The sequence below is a fragment of the Triturus cristatus genome, chromosome 1_1 (assembly GCF_964204655.1).
Source record: "Triturus cristatus chromosome 1_1, aTriCri1.1, whole genome shotgun sequence".
NCBI classification, from domain to species: domain Eukaryota; kingdom Metazoa; phylum Chordata; class Amphibia; order Caudata; family Salamandridae; genus Triturus; species Triturus cristatus.
The window spans coordinates 1,178,562,335-1,178,580,932 of record NC_140579.1 but is presented as its reverse complement, the minus strand read 5'-3'; the positions used below and the strand labels follow the sequence as shown (position 1 = coordinate 1,178,580,932).

The 18,598-nt window shown below is 49.6% G+C and overlaps 1 protein-coding gene across 8 annotated transcripts in view; it reads right to left on the bottom strand.

Annotated features, from left to right (window-relative positions):
• Positions 1-18,598, bottom strand: part of LOC146871815 (plasma membrane calcium-transporting ATPase 4-like) — a 1,579,909-nt gene that overhangs the window by 938,871 nt on the left and 622,440 nt on the right. For all 8 annotated transcript variants that reach the window (XM_085651731.1, XM_085651670.1, XM_085651690.1 and 5 more), the window contains exon 2: positions 3,422-3,502. The gene's annotated coding sequence lies outside the window, so the exon portion shown is untranslated. The remainder of the gene's footprint in view (positions 1-3,421; positions 3,503-18,598) is intronic.

Below are 18,598 nucleotides of genomic sequence, written 5' to 3'. Positions count from 1 at the left end.
CAACCTCACACATTCTAAGGTATGGAGCAGACTAGAACTTAGAGAAACTTTTGGCAACTCTTGGCAAAACTAAAACTATAGCTAGCTATACTTTAGAAAACAGCACCTACTTGTTACCTCGTACTACACTTAGGTTAGGTACACTGGGGTAGAATTATTTAGAAGCATCAGATGAGTATTCACATTTTAGCCTGTGTTATTTATGTATGTATTTTATGAATATATGTCATAGCTACAAACAATGCTATTGCAGTATTATTTTATGTTACTGCTAACCCTGTACGTATTGTACTTTGCATCCTGTCTTACGAATGTAGCAGTTCATATCTCTTGCACGAGAAATAAGACTGTTCAATAAACCCTTTTTATTGAAACGGCCGTCTATCTATTTCTGTGTAACTCTGTAGAAACGAAGCATGCACGATTGACTGAGTGAAACTTATCTATTGTTTCCACGATTCTGAGATTGTTCTGACTCTAAGGGAAACAAAGTTGTCATGTTTATGCAGTTGTCAGAAACTAATTCCTTCTTGTATATTCGAGAGGTTTCTAGTGACCTCTGAGTTAGCTGGCACACACAAGTAATTAAGTTTAATGTACTCGATAGAGACATACTGACCTCAGTCCTATGTCAAACTATAGTGTATATTATTCTAATGCGCAGAGCCTATCAGGGATATAGGAACTACACTACATGGCGCCCAACGGTTTGGTAAGGCACTATTTTAACGCTAGATACTGAAGTAACTCAGTCGTGCTTTTCTCAGAGACCCCTACTCATAATACTCCATAAGAAGTCTGGAGTGGGTAGGGATAATATCCGCCATAGCGGAGTAGGACAAAAATCCTATGTATTAGCTGTTTGGTTAGTTCAACGTTGAAGGATACAGTGTTCCAAAATATTGTGCACCTTATCTTTGTTCCCTTGAAACTTGCTCTGAAACATCCATTAAACAATGACTGAAAACGGCACAAACACCGATACTGGTGGAGCTGTACCCGACAAAGTCGCAGCAGTTTTTGATTATACAGGTTTTAATGAAACTGATGTAAATGCGATAATCATCGCTCCAAATTTAAGGAGAGCCATCACTCTAAAACTTATAAAACACGGCCTAACACCAAGAGGTGGTAGAGCAGTTTTTGTGATAGAGGCACATGAATCTCACCAGACAAAGGTATTCTATTCATGGATAGTATTCCCAGAATCAAATCCAGTAACTAAAACGTTTCACTTCTATAAAGAAGATGAACCACCTGAGGAATATATTCCTTTCGGGGATATTGAAATTCCACTCACATACCAGGAGCACGATCTCTGGTTTAAAGGCGCCCTAAAACATTACAATCACATTACCAGGCTCGGTCCACTGGGTAGACCAGGAGCAACATGGCCGATTTTAGCCGGTTACACACCTCATCCTGACATTGAAGAAATGTCAGATGTAGAATTACTTGCTCAACTCATTGAGTTTATCAAAATTTATAGACAATTGGTTCAATATGTCATGATTACTTTCACAGTCCAACCAACAATATCAATTCCAAGACAAACCTCTCACTAGGGGAATGCTCTAAAAATCACTCCACACACTTTACACGCAGTCATGGGTAAAATGCCCACAAAACGTGAACAAATTCCATTCTGGATAGCTCAGAAAATTACAATATGTGCCTAAATGTTTAGGAAATTCAATGCGAAGTGGACCTTGAAAATTTCAATAGCAATATATCATTGACCAGATGCTGATCGCTATCAAAAATATTTTTATTTATTCAACAGTATTACATTTTTTTCCTTATTTTTTCCTTATTTTTTTGTTAAAAATCAATACCAGTACATTATGTACACATACAAAATATCTTATTTAATTCAGTGCATACCACTAAATTGGTATATTTCTGTAATGGTTCTTACTACATCCTTTCCAGGCATGCTCCCACATTCATCCACTGCCTATCTTATCATAAATTTGATACTGATTTAATACAGAAATTCTGAGCATTTGTTATACTTTAGGCAAAACAAGGTTTGTCCATTATTTTCATTGCAAGTGGCCTCTAGTCAGTGGTAGGATTATTTAGCACTTTTTTCATATGGGGCATTTTATAATTCGTTGAGGATTTGGTATCACCAAAGAGGATATGGCACCTATTTCAGTCGAGTAGAAAAGGTGTAGAGGCAGAAACATGCAAAGGTAAAGACAGATACGGCAATTTTTAAGGTGACATTCTAAATGCCAAAATATCATATGAGGGAGAGAGAGAAGCAGAAATGTATTCAGCTTTGTTAGTAACTATCATAATCAGAGGGGAATGAATCACTAATGTCTGCCAATCAGAGTCTCATGGGAATTGTATCTGAGAACCTCAAAGACACAGTCACAGTATGCAGTATATATTTTCTCCACTTGTGTGGTTAGGTGGATAATTGCATCATCGGGTCAATTACCACTCAAGTGTTCGGTTCTCCGAGTAGTAAATTGTCCTCCACCCGGAGGGAGACTGTCTGAATAGTGGCAGTCGTGACAAGTGATTTAAAAATGCCTCTTATCCTGTATGAAAGGTTTGAATGACCAGGATAGGGGTATGGTTAAAAATTGTGGGAGCGCTTTGGTGGACTAGCTACTGGTCCACCGCTGGTGAAAAGGTCAACATGTTTCAGCCGTAGGTGCTTCGTTGAGTCAAGCGGCCTTCGTCTGGACCATGAGGTGAGTAATAGGTATTATTTATCCTGCGTATATTCAACATTCGTGCGGTTGAGTTCTCTCACCCTTCTTCGTCAATTAGCGCAACAGCTGTGGGACTGACCTGGTCATTGGTGCAGCCTTTTTCCTATGACTAGAAAGAGAGAAAAAGCAAAAGGCAACACATAGAAAAATAATTGCGACATTGTGATATGTAAATTGTGTGGGTTCTTTTCTTCCTCAAAGAAATCCCGAATGTGATGCCCGAGTTTAATTCTTTAAAGACTGGGAGAAACTATTTTTTCTTAGATATTTAAGATGGTAAAGAGATTTAGACAATTTAAAACAGGGTCTTATGGAGAAAGTGTAGTGTCTCTCATATCTGCCATGTATAGTTATGTAAGAGTGACGATACGGTGGATGAAAAAGAGCCAGCGTAAATATTCAGGATTAATTAGCTACATTGCAACTATCCTTCTGATCTAATAATCATTCTGAAACAATTTACATCACTCTCGAATACTTTTTGATTTTTTTGTATGCGTTTGCTGTTTTAGGATTAAGTCTATGAATGGAACAATACCGGATTCCACTGCTGTTTTGCAATATTTTTACCAGCCTGGGATTAACACCACAAGTCTGATCGGTTATAAAAAAAATAAAAAAAACTGGCCAGGTGGCAACCTCACATTTTGCTAGGCAAACGAGCTGCAAAAGAGGAGAGAAAAACTTACCTGAGCAATTGTGCTGGGCGGCTGCGACACTCCAAAAAAATAGACGTTGCAGTCGCTTCCTCGCCTGGCCCCTCGTATTGTCTGCAAGAAAAGTAAAGGCACAGGATAAGTGATCTATGTTTCTGGAAAATTCCAAGCAGACTACGCTGCGCTCAAGTCACAATCTGATCAAAGCAATGCAAGTTATGTAAAATAGGCATTTCAAAGGAAACGCAACATGTTACTTTTAAAAAGGACAAGTCTGGAGAAAGATTCAAAAAGATTTTAAAAGCGTTTAAACTCTGTGATAAAGTAACCAGAGAAAATGTACAGAAAATTAAGTGCAAGAATTCTATCGAGGTCGATTTAGAGAGCAGTTCATTGATAGCCTATAGGTGACTTTGTAAGAGGTATGATTAACCAGATAAGAGAAAGCACAATGAGTCTAATTGACATGAAGAGAATGGCTGTAAAGACACTCTCTTTCTGTATCGTCTCTCCCCTCCTACGCAAACTCGGCTTCAGTGTACCAAATGACACCAGCCATTGGGCAGAGATGGTTGAACGTGGGTATTCACAGCTACTGTAGGGCCAGGAACAATCAGGTTGGTCAATCTTGTAGAAGCATCATTTGCTAAAACCATTTCGGACAGGCACCTTCATGTTTTGAGGATATTCTTGTGCCTCTTTCTGTCAGACGTCCTTTGTGCCAAACTCGTGGGGGGGGGGGGGGTTAGTGTGCTCATAGTGTGTCTACCAGCTGACCCACGAGGGTGACAGTGCGAAAGATGCAACCTGGCTGTCCATATACAAACTTGATGAACCAATAAAGCCAATCTTGTTTACACTGAGAACAGGTAACACTTTGTTTCAGTCCTAGCCACTAATACTGGCCACTACCTAGGGCTTGCTAGAGCAACGCATACAAGTATCTCAGAGTTCTGGTGAATGCCCCAGATATAGAATGGTGTTTTGAATATTCAAAAAGAGGTTGACAGTTATGACTGAGACACTTATGCCTATAAAAGTTCCAAGAGCCCATTAATACTTTTCTTTTAACCTTGTGATACGGAGGCAGCAATAAATATTTTCGACCTACCCCTAAACAATTTTAACACACGGGATCCCGCTTAGGCTAAGTTTACCTAAAAGTAAATGAGACCCTAGACCTTCAGTCTCAAATAAAAGAAAAAGCACAGAGCAACTTGTGGAGAAACTACTCTGCAACAACAGTTACTGGTTATGTTGAAGAACGCCACCTACTGTGGGGGATGGTTTGTGTCCTTTTTATGGAATACAAAGTGTACAGGGTAAATATGCTAATCAGTGCACAGGGCAAGGCCATCGCTACAGTACTTTGTTGTTGTGAATATTTTAAAGCGGGAGGGTGGTGATCCTATATTGTTTGCTTTCAGTTGTTTCCGCTTAAAGTGGTGGGTCTGTAATCTTAGATTATGCCAGATGTGTGTTTGTGAAGTCAACATGTTTCAGCCCTTATGCAAGACATTCTGGGGTCATCATCAGAACCGGAGGCTGTTTGTAACTGCTTTGATCAGTGTGTGTTGACTTCTTCAATGGGCTTTAGTACACAGGTACTTTACTTTTTAACCAAACGGTTGTTGGTCTGTCTCTTCATTTGTGAATTATCAGTGCCAGTTTTCACTGAATGACAGGCTTCATTTGTCCTCTCTAGCTTGACCAATACGTGCTTCAGATGCCTGAGGAGTCTTTGCTCCCTGGTTTTCGTTCTGTGGACCTTACATGGTCAATAGCAACAAACCAGCGGACAAGATATCGAAGCTTGGCCATGATTAGAACTCATTGTCCATTGAACGAGAAAAACATTTTTTAGGTTTAAATCTTTTTATTGATCTCAACCAAGTATCGTCAACGGCATCAGCAACTATCGCCTATAACCCTACGGGCCGGCGCGTTACCGCACATGAAAACCAGCATGTCTCAAATCCCCTAGGGCCCATGAAATTAAGTCATTGTTATACACAGCATGCCGCCTACAACCCCTCGGGGCCGGCCGCGTCTCATACTCAAACAGAAACAAAAAGTCCCTCTCCCCCAGCGGGCTAGTGTTGTAAGACTGACCTTAATGGTGGAACCCGGTATGGACTACCTCTATTGCGCGAGCCCTTGGGATAGACGGCAATCCGTTCCGATACTTAGAAAGAAAACCAAATCCCTGCCCCCAACAACCCCCCTTTCCCTCCCACACTGCCCTTCCCAACTCCTGATGTCCCCTCCCCTCCAACTTCCCCCCTTCAACCCCTGTCCAGTGCGTGCATCCGGTGAATCCTGCTTGTCCCCATGGTCCTCTCTCTGAAGCCCCTTGTCAGGCCCTTCAAGAGGCTACGTCCTCCTGTGTGGTAAGCCGCAGAAGTCAAAGGTATCTCGGGCAGGTCAGTTCTCTGAATTCTGTGACCAGTAGGGACCGGAACGGCTGCCAAAGGTCATTAAACTGCTCCGTATCACCTGCCACTGCCAACGACATTTTCACCATACCTAGCACATGCCACAATCTATGTAACCATCCTGTGACTGTGGGGATTGTGGGCGAACGCCAATGCACTAGAATAGTCTGAACGGCCGACCCAAGCGCTATGGCTATCTGTCTGCCTCTGCGGGATTTTAAGGGATACATCAGCCCATTTGGGAGACCCAGTAGGATATAGGCCGGGAGGCGCTGTAGTTCGGTGTCAAAATGGGAGTCTACATTGTCTATCACCTCCTTCCAGTAGTCTACGAGAAGGGGGCATTCCCATAGGACGTGCGTCAACGTTCCTACCTGCCCGCAGCCCCTCCAGCAGGTGGCCTCTTTACTACGGTCCATGGCGTGTATGCGGTCCGAGGTATAGTACCAATATGTGGAGACTTTGGTGAAGGTTTCAGTGAGGCCTGCGTGATAGGCTGAGTGCCTAGCTCTGTAAGCTACCTGTTCCCATTCGGCATGACTCAGGGACCTACCCAACTCCCTTTCCCAGCGCTCCCTGCCCGGATTGTAGAAGTGCGAAGCGGGCGTTTGGAGGAATTTGTACAGGTCACGTATGAGCTTGGCGTCGGACGTGCGCGACAGGAGCCAGCGTTCATAAGGGAGGAGTCGCCTGTCAGCCGTCTCCCGCACCTGAGGGTGTAGCGCCCAGTGGCGAACCTGCAGGTATCGTAATCTTTCGGATTCCGGAAATGCATACTCCTGCCTGAAGTTCGTGAAGGGAAGGATCCCCTCTGGGCTGTACAGATGGCACAAAGCCCTGCATCCCGCCGGTCTCCAGTGCACAAATGCGCCTCTTTCCGTTCCTGGAGTGAAGTTTGGGTTATCCACCAGGGGTGTCAGCGGGGAGGGGAATGTGGTCAAGCCGTGCGCAAGATTTGTGGCATCCCAGACCCTTAGGGGCACTCTGGTGATAAAGGAGGCATAAAGATTTATGGCACTTCCTGCAGAGGCCGCCCTGCCACCGCTTGATCTTGGAAGAGCCAGTGTTTGTCAGACTCCCATCGGCTCCATTCCACGAGATAACGCAACTGCGACGCGTAAAAGTATTTACGGAGATCCGGGATACCGAGTCCTCCGGCCTCCGGCGTCAGCATCGAGAGCGCCCTCCTCATTCTGGGTTTCCTGCCCTGCCAGATGAAGCGCCCCAGGTCGGACTGCATCCTCCGGAGCCAATCCACCGGCGGCTGCAGCGGAAGTGCCCGGAACAAATACAGAATCTGAGGTAGGATTGTCATTTTTACGGCCGCCACTCTTCCCAGTAATGAGAGGGTGTTGCGGTCCCACCGGGCTAATTCTCCCCGAACCTTCTTACCCAGGGCGGTGTAGTTTGCTATTACCATTGCAGGCAGGGTAGGAGCCAGCTGGATTCCCAAGTAGGACACTGAGTCCGAAGACCAGATTATCGGAATCTGTTGTTGTAGTAGGGTTCTAGTCACCGGCGCCAAGGAGAGATCCAACGCTACCGACTTCCCCATATTCATCCTGAATCCCGACACCGCCGCAAAGGAGGTAAGCTCCTCTATACAAGCCGGTAAGGCAGAGAGCGGGTCGTCCAAGGAGAATATCACGTCATCGGCGTATAGGCTGACGGCATGACTAAAGCCTCCAAACTTCACCCCTCTCACCACCGGGTTGTCCCGGACCCGCTGCGCAAAAGGCTCCATTTATATGGCAAAAAGTAAAGGTGACAGGGGGCATCCCTGCCTCGTGCCTCTTTCAATATCAAAACTCTTGGAGCAGTACCCATTCACTCTCACCACTGCTGTCGGGGATCTGTAGCAGTTGAAAATCATGCAGCGGAATTTCTCCCCTATCCCCACCTTCGCTAAGACCTGTTCCAGGTACGGCCAGTGAACTCGGTCAAACGCCTTTTCGGCGTCCACCGACAGCAACATTCTCTCTCCCGGGATCCGCGACGCTTTTTCTATGAGGTGCGTGATTCTTTTGGTGTTGTCCACTGTTTGTCGTCCTGGGACGAAGCCTGCCTGGTCCGGGTCTATAAGTCCCGGCAAAAGGGTGGCCAACCGAGCCGTCAGGATCCCGGTATAGAGCTTGAGGTCTATGTTTAATAGCGATATAGGCCTATAGGAGCCGCATAGTGTCCGGTCCTTCCCCGGTTTGGGGATGAATGCTAGGGACGCTCGCAACAGGTCCGGCGGTATGGCTCCCGGCGTCGCGAAGGTGTTGAAGAGACGCGTGAGGATCGGCACTAGCGACGTGCAAAACGTCTTATAGAAGAGGGAAGTATAACCGTCCGGGCCTGGGGATTTACCGTGTTTAAGCTTGGCAATGGCGGAGATAACCTCCTCGGCCCGGATCTCCTTGTCCAGCGCCTCCGCCTGTAAAGGTGTCAGGGACGGCAGAGAGACCGACTCCAAATATTCCGTCGTGGCGGGTGCATCCGGAGGATCCCCCGCGTACAGGTCGGCATAATACCTGCGAAAGAGCTCTGCAATATGGGCGTCCTCCGTGGCCGTCGGCCCTGTGGGGTCAGAGATCGCCTTCACCGTCTGTGTCTGTCGCGCCACTCTGAGCTTACTCGCCGATAGCCTGCCGCATTTGTCCCCCCCCGTATAATAGGCGTGCCTGAGGCGCAGTGCCGCGTACTCCGCGCGATCCATGTCTAGAGCCGTCAGGAGCTTTCTCGCCCCCTTGAGCTGCCGCCAAATTTGCGGAGCGCCCGTCCGCATGTGTATTTGTTCCAGTTCACGGACCTGCTGCGTGAGCTCCTCACGTTTCTGCCGCCAGTTTGCGTTATCCGCCGAGATCGCAATAAACTCCCCCCGGAGCACCGCTTTTAACGACGCCCACTGAGTCGCTCGAGATGTGTCGGAGGTCTCATTGTGGGACAAGTAGTTCCGAATCGCCGCCGTTACTTGCTGGACTACTTCTCGTCTGTGGAGTAATGCGTCCCGTAAATGCCAGACTCGGGGGGGGGGTGGGTGGGGGGGGGGGGGGATGGCGAGATCGGCGGCAAGCTGAAGGTAGCCGTCACAGGGGCGTGATCTGACATGGAGACCACCCCTATGTCTGCCGCCGTGGCCAGCTCGCAGACAGGCCCAGTGACTAGAAAGTGGTCCAGTCGTGCATAAGTTTTGTGTGCGTGCGAATAATAAGAATAGTCCCTTTCAGCCGGGTGCAGGTGACGCCAGAGGTCCACGAGATCCATGGCAGCCAGCTGGGCCTTGCACCCTGCCGAAAACTCCCCAGTCTGTGGCGAACGAAGAGCGGACCTGTCGAGAGTAGTGTCAAAGACCATGATGAAGTCTCCTCCTATAATAATGTGTCTGTCCGGCGTGGCTGTGATCGCACCCAGCGCCGAGCTAAGGAAGCGTTCTTGACGTTCGTTCGGGCTATAAAGGGACCCAATTGTGAAGGGGAGGCCGGCCACCCTGAATCTATACGCCAAAAGCCTGCCTTTCTGTTCCGTCTGCTTGTGGAGTACTTCACCCTGAAAGTGCCGGGCAACCAGTATCGCCACCCCCGCCGTTTTAGTGTTGCAGGACGAAAAGAACTGGATAGGGAATGCGGATGAGCCCTGGGTGTCATTTGGAGGGGCAGGAATGACTGCAGGGCCCCCGCAGGGACCCACGGACCAGAGTATGGACGCCGCTGCCGCAATCGTATCTCCGCGCGCGCACTGGAATCCCCCCCTCCCTCCCTGCTTTCCCCCCCTCTCTCTCCCCTCTCCCTTAGCCCCCTCCCCCTCCCTTCCCGAGTTCCTGCAGAAAACACCCCAACCGCCCACCCACCCACCCCTCGGCAACGTGCCAACACCTCTGGAACCCCCCCGGTCAACACCCCCCTCCCTCTCCCCACCACCCGAATCAACATTGTCCAAGTCCAGTTCCCCAAGGGACAAGTCTTTGGTAGAGTACTCCAGTGGACGTCCAGCCACCGATCCCATTCCACCCGCTCCCACCCTACCCCGGCCCCCAAACCTGCAAAATGAAGTAGGCTGTGACGATCTCCCCCCGGAGCAGTCCTATGCTGTCGGCGCCGTGTCGCTTGGGCCAGTGTTCCCAGCCACCTCAAGTACTGCCTCTGATGGTGGGTGAGTCCGGCCTCAAAGGTCGTGCAGGGGGGCGCTGCCTGGACACCCCCTGCCATCCGTCCCTACCTGAGCGCCCCCGCCGCCGCGGGGCTGTGTCTTCTTCCGTCGCAGAGATGCCCAGGACCCCACGTCTCCTGCAGGGAGCGTAATTGATGCACAGTGCCATTCCATCGGAATATAAGTCTAAACAGGTGGCCCCAGGCGTATGGTGTTCCTTGCGCCCTCAGGAAGTCAGTGGCGATTTTGAACGCTTTCCGTTTCTGAAGCGTGATGGCAGACAAGTCCTGGTATAAGGCGACGGGGTGGCCCCGGAAAGTTAAGGGCTGCTTCTTCCGGGCCTCCGCCAGGATGCGTTCTTTGAGCGGGAAGTCCGGAATAAAAGCCAGGATGTCCGGAGGTGGCAGCGACGCCCGGCACTGTGGTCCCACTCTATGCGCTCTGTCGATTCGGATGGGGAATTCTTCCGAATCACCCAGGACCTCTCGAAACAGATCCCGCAAATGGCTTGCCGTGTCCGTCCCTTCTTCCGTGGTTGGAATCCCTCGAACCCTGACGTTGTTGCGCCGAGATCTATTTTCAAGGTCTTCGGCATACGCCTGGAGGTCAATCAATCAATCAAATAATCTTTATTCGGATATTAAAAAATAGCCATAAAAGATACATAATTTACAATCGGGCCTTCAAAAACACAGTATTCCATACATTAATAAATAATTCAAATTAAAACAAGCATCTTAAAAACTAACAATCGATGTCGTCCTTAGACGGAAAAGCTGTACACTTGTGCTCGATTCATTTCAGGGTTTTTAATTTTTTTTTTTTTGTTACTGCTCCTTTTTGATGCGGTCAACCCAATTACTCCTCTCCCCTGGTTTTTCTCAGCTTGACTGCCAGGCGCAAGAAGTGTACCATGCTGAACAATGTAAAAGGATCAGCGGCAAGCTTGAGAAATAAAAGGGCCACTTTGGCCTGTCCGATATTGGCTCGTTTCAATATTGTTTTTAAAAACAGTGAGCGTGGGTAAGCAAAATAGGGACACAGTAAGACAAAATGCAGGGTGTCTTGCGGAGATCTAAGATCGCAGCCGCAGCACCCTTTTGAGCTTACATCATGTAAAAATCCTGCTGGAACGGCCAGAATGTGGTGCAGCAAGTCTAATCTAAATCTAGACATTAGAAATCTATCATGTCTATTGTACATGTTGGCCAAGTAGAATTCCATGCCCGGCTTAATTTTAATGAGCTGGTGTGATCTCACTGTACTTTTGGATCCTTCTATTGCCTCTCTAGTCCTAGCCAGGTACTGCCTACATGCTTTCTTTATACTACCCTTGTCTCTATTGGCCAGCGTGCTTGGATCATTAAAGCATTTTTCATGACCCAGCGAGGTCAGAGCATCCCTTACATATCTTAACCATGCTATTCTAAACCACTTATCCCCTTTCATGCAATCCTGTATGATTAATCTACTCAGGGTTGCCTCAGGGTTAGTCCATATTTTTACCCAACAGGAAATTGGATTAGAGGCAGCCTGATCAGTAAGATAGTCTATGCCCAGTTCCTCGTGGGCAACATACGAAGAGACGCTTGTGGGCACCAGCAGCAGCCTTTTTAGAAATTTATCTTCTTCTTTTTGAATGTTCCCCATGTCACGAAAGCCCCAAACCTCGCTTCCATAAAGGGTCTTTGAGCAGCATACTGAGCTATATAAATGGGTAATTTCGTGCGGGGACCAGCGACCCAATCTTGTTGCGTAATTCATAATAGATCCCGCAGCACTCGGAAGTTGACTGCATTTAAGGCTTACTAGGGGTTTAAAACTAAGATCTTGATCAAAAACAATCCCCAGGCAATTAAAAGTTTTTACTTTTTCCAGTGTATGGGTGCCTATTGAGAAGCTATAATTCTTGGCCGGTTTTTTACCTACTTCCATGACATAAGATTTGGATAAATTGGGCACTAAGTCTAAGTGCGGGCCAAAAGGACTGCATCATCTGCATATAGGAGGACTGGTATGCTTCTCTTCCCTATAGAAGGGCAGTCTGCCTCCAGCCCTCCCAGTGCTTTATCTAGCCCATTTATGTAGAGCGTAAATAAAAAAGGGGCCAGGATGCAGCCTTGCCGCACCCCTCCCCGGCATTGGAACTCCTCTGTCAGATCACCGTCATCTGTGAATCTCACCTGTGCCGTGGTTTCAAGGTGAAGTGACTGTAGTGCTCGTAACAAACCCAAGTCTATGCCCATCTCAGCCAACATCTCCCACAGCTTCCTTCTGTTGACGCAGTCGAAAGCTGCTGAGAGGTCCATGAACGCTAAATACACAGTGCCTTCCCTGGCCAGAGTGTATTTGGCCACTAGATGATAAAGGTTAAGGCACTGATCTATTGTCGAGCGCCCACTTCTAAACCCAGGAGATCGGTAATGATATTGTGTTCTTTGGCCCATTCCAAAAGGCGATTAAGAATGACTCTCCCCATGATTTTTGCCGTAACATCTATAAGGGATATTGGGCGGTAGCATTGGGGGTCATTTCTGTTGCCCTTTTTAAATATTGGGACGATAACCGCCGTAGACCATGATCTCGGCATGCCCTCCTGACAGGCGACATTTAGTACCCTGGCCAATATTGGTGCCCAAAGTTCCACCTGACTTTTGAATAAGTCTGGCGGGATCCCATCGGGTCCAGGCGCTTTTCTTAAGGTCAGGCCGTCTATTCCAAGTATCACTTCTTCCACCGTGAATGGAATGCACTCACCCTCGGGTAATTCCAGAGGTTTGGATTGCAGCGTTTCTAGGTTGCCCCGATTATATAGTTTTGTAAAGTGCGCTACCCACTCCTCCGGTAGGATGTGGGATGCTACCTGAGGCTTATTCGAGTCTTGGAAACATGGGTCATTTATTGTTTTCCAAAAGCTTGTCATGTCACGATGCTCCGCTGCTTCTTTTAGTGACTCCCAAGCTTGAGATTGAAGGCAATGCTTCCTTCTAATAATGGCCTTTTTGTATTGTTTCCTGCATTCCATGATCGTACCACTATCCCTTGGGACTATTTTGAGTGCCTGCTTCAAATTTCTGTGGGCCTTCGAGCATTCCTTATCAAACCATCTCGGGCAGAGATTGGTCTGCTTTTTCATCTTACGCCTTAAGAGGCTATCAATGTGTTGGGCGGTGCCCTCAAATGCTGTAATCAGGTCGCTCCCCTCAATACTACTATCTAAGCATTTCCACATATGGCTATCATTGTCTGCCAAGAGCGCTCTGTGTAATGCTAGCCCATCAATCTTACACCATTTGATTCTCCTGCCCTGATCCATTGCTTTGTATTCTTCCCCGGTGATCCTTTTATCTGTTTTGGCACACCACTCTGGGATCTCTATTATTAATTCCAGGGGATTATGGTCACTAAATGTACTGGCGACTATCGAATAGTGACTGACCCTACCAATTAAGTCATGAGACACAAAGATATAGCCGATGATGGAATCACAGCCCCGCCCCTTGAACGATGGCATCATTAAATCTGGTGATCCATCCGCGACTAGGTCCATTGTGTGTGTTAATGCCAATTTGCCTAAAATTGTGCCTAATGCCATACCTTCTCTGGAGTGCTCTGTGTGCCATCCTTTTGTAGAGGGGCAAGCGTCCCATGAGCCTCCTTCCCAGTTCAGGTATGGACACGGGTGAGTGTTAAAGTCCCCCATTAAAATTAACCGGGCACTGGGATCCCCCACCTCATTTAACCCAGTTAGTCTTTGGTCTAACTCCGCCAAATTTGACAACGATTGTCCTGCATTGTAAAAATTTATAAAAATGACCTTAAGGCCCTTTGCAACGTATCTTATGCCCTGGAGGCATACAGAATCCCATCCTAGGTCTTGCCAACTTCCTTGCAGCGTCAATGCTGCATACATAATTAGGCCTCCCTTGGCTCGACCCATAGGCGATTTACGGGCTGGGACAAAAAAAAATTTATAACCCTCCAGAAACAGGCCACTGCAGTCCGTTTCCCATGTTTCCTGCAGGCAAATAATTTTGTATTCTTTAATAAAACATTGCCATTCCTGATTTGCGACTTTAGATGCGAGTCCCGCAATGTTCCAGGACAGCAGCCTGAGCTCAAAGGTTGTACGAGCCCTACCACAAATTCTATCTCTGGGCCTCCTTTGTGTTAAGTTTATCTCCCTACTAATCTCTTGTGAAGGTGTATCTCCCACCACCCTAACCTGTCCACTAAGTATACCAGCGTTAACATCCTGGTTATTAGTTCCTTTTTTACTTATTGTTCCCTGGTTTCTTACAGCATCATGTACTCTCTCCACCCCGGTACTCACTTCATTCCCCAGTCAGTCCTGTTCGTCCATGGCAGAGTGATCAGTGAGGATTGCAAATCTATTTGGGGCCAAGCGTATGTTATCCAGTCTACTTTTCATGGCTATTCTTGGCCCTTGCCAGGTCTGCCCGGAATCAAGGGCACTATCCCTGTAAAAATAGTACAAAGGGAGCATCCTTACACACGACCCTCTCTTTCTCTCCCTGTGCCGGTTATCTAGGAGTTCTTTTCCTAGTCCCGGGAATCTTAAATTTACAATAATACAGTCGCCAGGGAACTTTTTCTCACCACCAATCCAGGCTACCCTTCTCGCCATAAGGATGTGGTCGTGCTGGAATCTATTGACTGGTATATTATTATTGATCCAGTGCGCTACCTTGTTAATCAGGGTACTAGTCGATTCCTCTGCTCCCTTGCTCAGTCCAGGGACTCCTACGAGCACCACTGAATAAGGACAGTAGGCCGGGGGTAGGTCTAATGTCTGGAGCCCTGGAGTGGCCTGGATGCAATCTGTGCGGTCTGTCCCGCGGTGCCTCGTGTATTCCATGTGTGTCAGGCCATTGTCTGTAATCTCGGGTCGACTGCCTGAATGATCCTGGTTTTCCCCACTCAAATTCTTATTACCAGTGTTGCCCGTATTAGCTGCAGTTAATGATGATTTGCTACACTCAGTTTGTTCCGCCCCCCTATTATTTGGCTCCTTATTGCTACGATTCATTACTGTGCTACCCTCCTCCCTCTCCTGGCCGGGGTCTCTAGTGTGTTGTGGCTGGATTTGGGCCACAAATTTGTTTATGGTCCCTTCCATATTCGTTATTTTCGCCATTACTGGCCCTAGCAGACGCTGAAGGAGTTGTTCCATTTTATTTTCTAACTCTGCAATAATTTGTTGGTTCGCACATGACCCATTTTCGTGGCAACATCTAGGGCACACTATTTTCTCCGGGTTTTTAATACTGCCTTTGATAGGTTTGGCCGCTCCCTTCCGGCTAGCTTTACTGGCACACGTGGAGCTTTTTGAGCCGCCCGCCACTGAAGGCCCCGCTACTACTTGATGTGATTTGGAGCGTGTAATTACCTCTTCCCCCGAGCTCCGTTCCAAATCAGTCTCACCTACTACTCGGTAATTACTAGACTCCTCCCTTGTGGCATCCTCCTGCATTACTCCCTGAGGTGTAATTTGCTGTAGTCCCTCTCTACCATATGGGCTCGGAGCGACGACTTGGTTATCATTCAGTGGCCCTATCCAGCCTGTACTCATTATGTCTCCCTGCGAGTTATGGGCTATAGTGAATGGAGTATTATAATCAAACTGACACCACTGATACATCAAAGGATGCTCATTTGAATCTGGCCGGCCACCAGGCGTTAAACAAGACGTTACATTGCCCAACGAGGATCTTTTCGTTGCTAATTGGGGGTCCAGGGACAGTCTGCACTCAGCCAATTGAATTTCATGTACTAACAGTGATTCTGCTCTAGTAATAAAGGCATCCAGAGTCCCTTTAACTCCTCCCCCTGCCCTCGTTTTAGCAGTCTTATTTTTAACCATAATGGCACGGTCTGCTACCTGATATTCGTTCTTCGGCCCCCCTGATTAAAAGTTACGCTTTTATACTGGCGTCAGTCTGATCTTATGGCCATCAAACAGAGGAGCCGTCTGCTCTAATTGTCCTACGTTAGCGTGTTGTCCCCCAGGGAGATAAGCAAGCAAAAGCAACCGGTTCAATGTAAGTTCCAAAAGTTATCCCAGGTGCCAACATCCAATGTAACTTGGCAAGATATAAGTTACACAATACACAGGTGGTGCGAGATACCTCTATAGACAGCGCAGCCACCGGCGTTCCATGCGAGGTGTACGGGACGTGGCCCAGCCCAGCCTCCGTCGGCCCCGGACGGCCACAGACGGTCCCGCCCTTTGCCCGGGCTTCGCCCGGCACGTCCCGCGACGCGGAGGAAGCTAGTTGGCTTTTAGCGCCTCCGGGCGCGGAAGTCTGTTCGAATGGGGGCGGGCTCAACAGCCAGGGATTCTGGGAATAGTAGTCCTGCCACTCCGCTCGCTGCCAACTCAAACCACAGCAGCGTCGGCGGATGCGAGCAGAAGAGACTTCGGGCGCCAACACCAGACCTCTGCCCCAGATTAACAACTCTCAGGAATGCAGCACAGGTAACTCGTACGAATGAAATGAGGCTCCCGCTCCACCGAGGGAGCTAGTTGGCTTTTAGCGCCTCCGGGCGCGGAAGTCTGTTCGAATGGGGGCGGGCTCAACAGCCAGGGATTCTGGGAATAGTAGTCCTGCCACTCCGCTCGCCGCGCCCTGCTAACTCAAACCACAGCAGCGTCGGCGGATGCGAGCAGAAGAGACTTCGGGCGCCAACACCAGACCTCTGCCCAAGATTAACAACTCTCAGGAACGCAGCACAGGTAACTCGTACGAATGAAAAGAGGCTCCCCTGGAGGTCAATCTGTTGATCCCTGAGACGCAGCACCTCTTGTTGCAGTTGTTCTAACTCGTAATCTCTACTCCGTCCGGTGTCCTCCATCGTGGCCACCCGTTCTCCCAGGCCATCCACTTCCCGACGTATCTCCCGCACCTCACTGGCCACCTCCTTTTTCAAGGCTTGGAAATCCTCCCTGAGGGAGCCGAAGAGGGACTCCATAAAGGATCTGGTGATCGGATGTTCCCCGCTGTCGGTGTCCGGCACTCCTCCGGAAGGGCCGGGGGACCGCTGCCCCCGTTCCACTCGCCGTTGGTGCCTGCCCAGTAGTTCGGGGAGAGTGCGCTCCCCCTTCCGTCCTCCCTTGCTGCCCGCCATGTTCACTGGGACACAGCTCAGACCGAGTCGTCAATGCCTCGAGCCCCCCCCGCCCTGCTCCGTCGTCTCCGGGTCCCTCGGCTGTCCTCCACGGTGTCCTCTCTCTGCGGTGCTCCCTGCCCTCGCTTAAATGCTCCACGGGTCCGGCAGGTGGGTCCTCTCCGGGCCTCGTCCACTCGCCTTCGCGCTATCAGTGTAGCCGTCGCGGCCGGGGGCTGAGATTCCAGTCCCGAGACGGTCACTTTCCGCTCCCGGCCTGTCCACCGCCAGCGCTCTCGTGCCCGCTCCTGCCAGCTCTTGTGCTCCGCTTCGGGGAGTGCTCAGGTCTCCTTCCGTCCCCTACGTCCCCGGCCCCCCCGAGATCGCGAGTCGTTGGCCTCCAGTCGTTTCCCGCATCCAACGGTGCCTGTCAATCCGCCAAGCCGATTCTGGGGGCGGGGGGGGAGGGGACCTTGATAGTCGTCTCCCTTGCGATCCGGAATTTTGCCCCGTTCCGCTCTACCTCCCCGTAGCGGCCTGCAGGCCGTGTCACAAGCGGGCGCGTGTGTCCAGACCAGCACTGGGACCCTGCAATGCGGGCCCCCCTCCTAACGGCCAGCCCGTCCACGCTGTGTGAGCCTCTGTCTGCCACCACTTTCCTCGGCGACTCCCGTCTCATCAGCCTTGCCCTGATAGGCCCGCTGGTGCCCCTTGCACTGTGCCGCCACCGCCGGTCCGCCTCACCTCTTGTGTGCTGGAGGGCCCACGGTTCTCGCCAGGGGCTGCGATCAACCCGGTTCTGTCCACGATGCCGCCGCCACAATCAGCCCTCGGTGCAAGTTATCCAACCGCACCCTGCTTGCCTCTACGGTGCTGAGGTGTCACCACCGGGCCCGAGCTCCATGTGCTCCCACTGCTCGTGACCGCCGGAGGATGGGCCGCATACCCCCCGGGATCGAGTTCAATCACTGCAGGCCGCCTGTCCGATGTTCACCCCTCAGGGGTTGCCGCCGATCCCATCGGCCATAGTCTGGGTCGCGCCTCTGTGTTCCGGCCGGTCGCCCACTCGAGTCCGGGCACTCGCGTAATCAGGTAGCCGGGAGCGTTGCAGCCCGAGTCGGCCTAGTGCTCTGCCCCCTCTTGGCGTCGGCCTTCAGGCGATCCGCCGAGCGTTGCAGGTGTCTCCTGGGCGCTCCGGGCTACCGAGCATCCCCACCAGCACTCTGACGCTTCCGCCGCTGATTCCCCGCTAATCAGGGGGAGATGCAGCGTTTAGACCAGGTCTAGGGGCTCAAGGGAGCGGGAGCCGGCAGAGAAGTCGTCCGCTCACCGCGCCATCTTGGCCACGCCCCGAAAAACATTTTTTAAAGGCAAACTTTTAGTGCATAGGGCTTTGCATCTAGAACTAGCTTTCTTAACCCATTCACATCAAACTGATTTTTGCAATTCAGGAAAACCCTGAAAATACACCTGCACAACAAATTCTTAGACTTTCTAAAACTAGACTGCCTGGTGT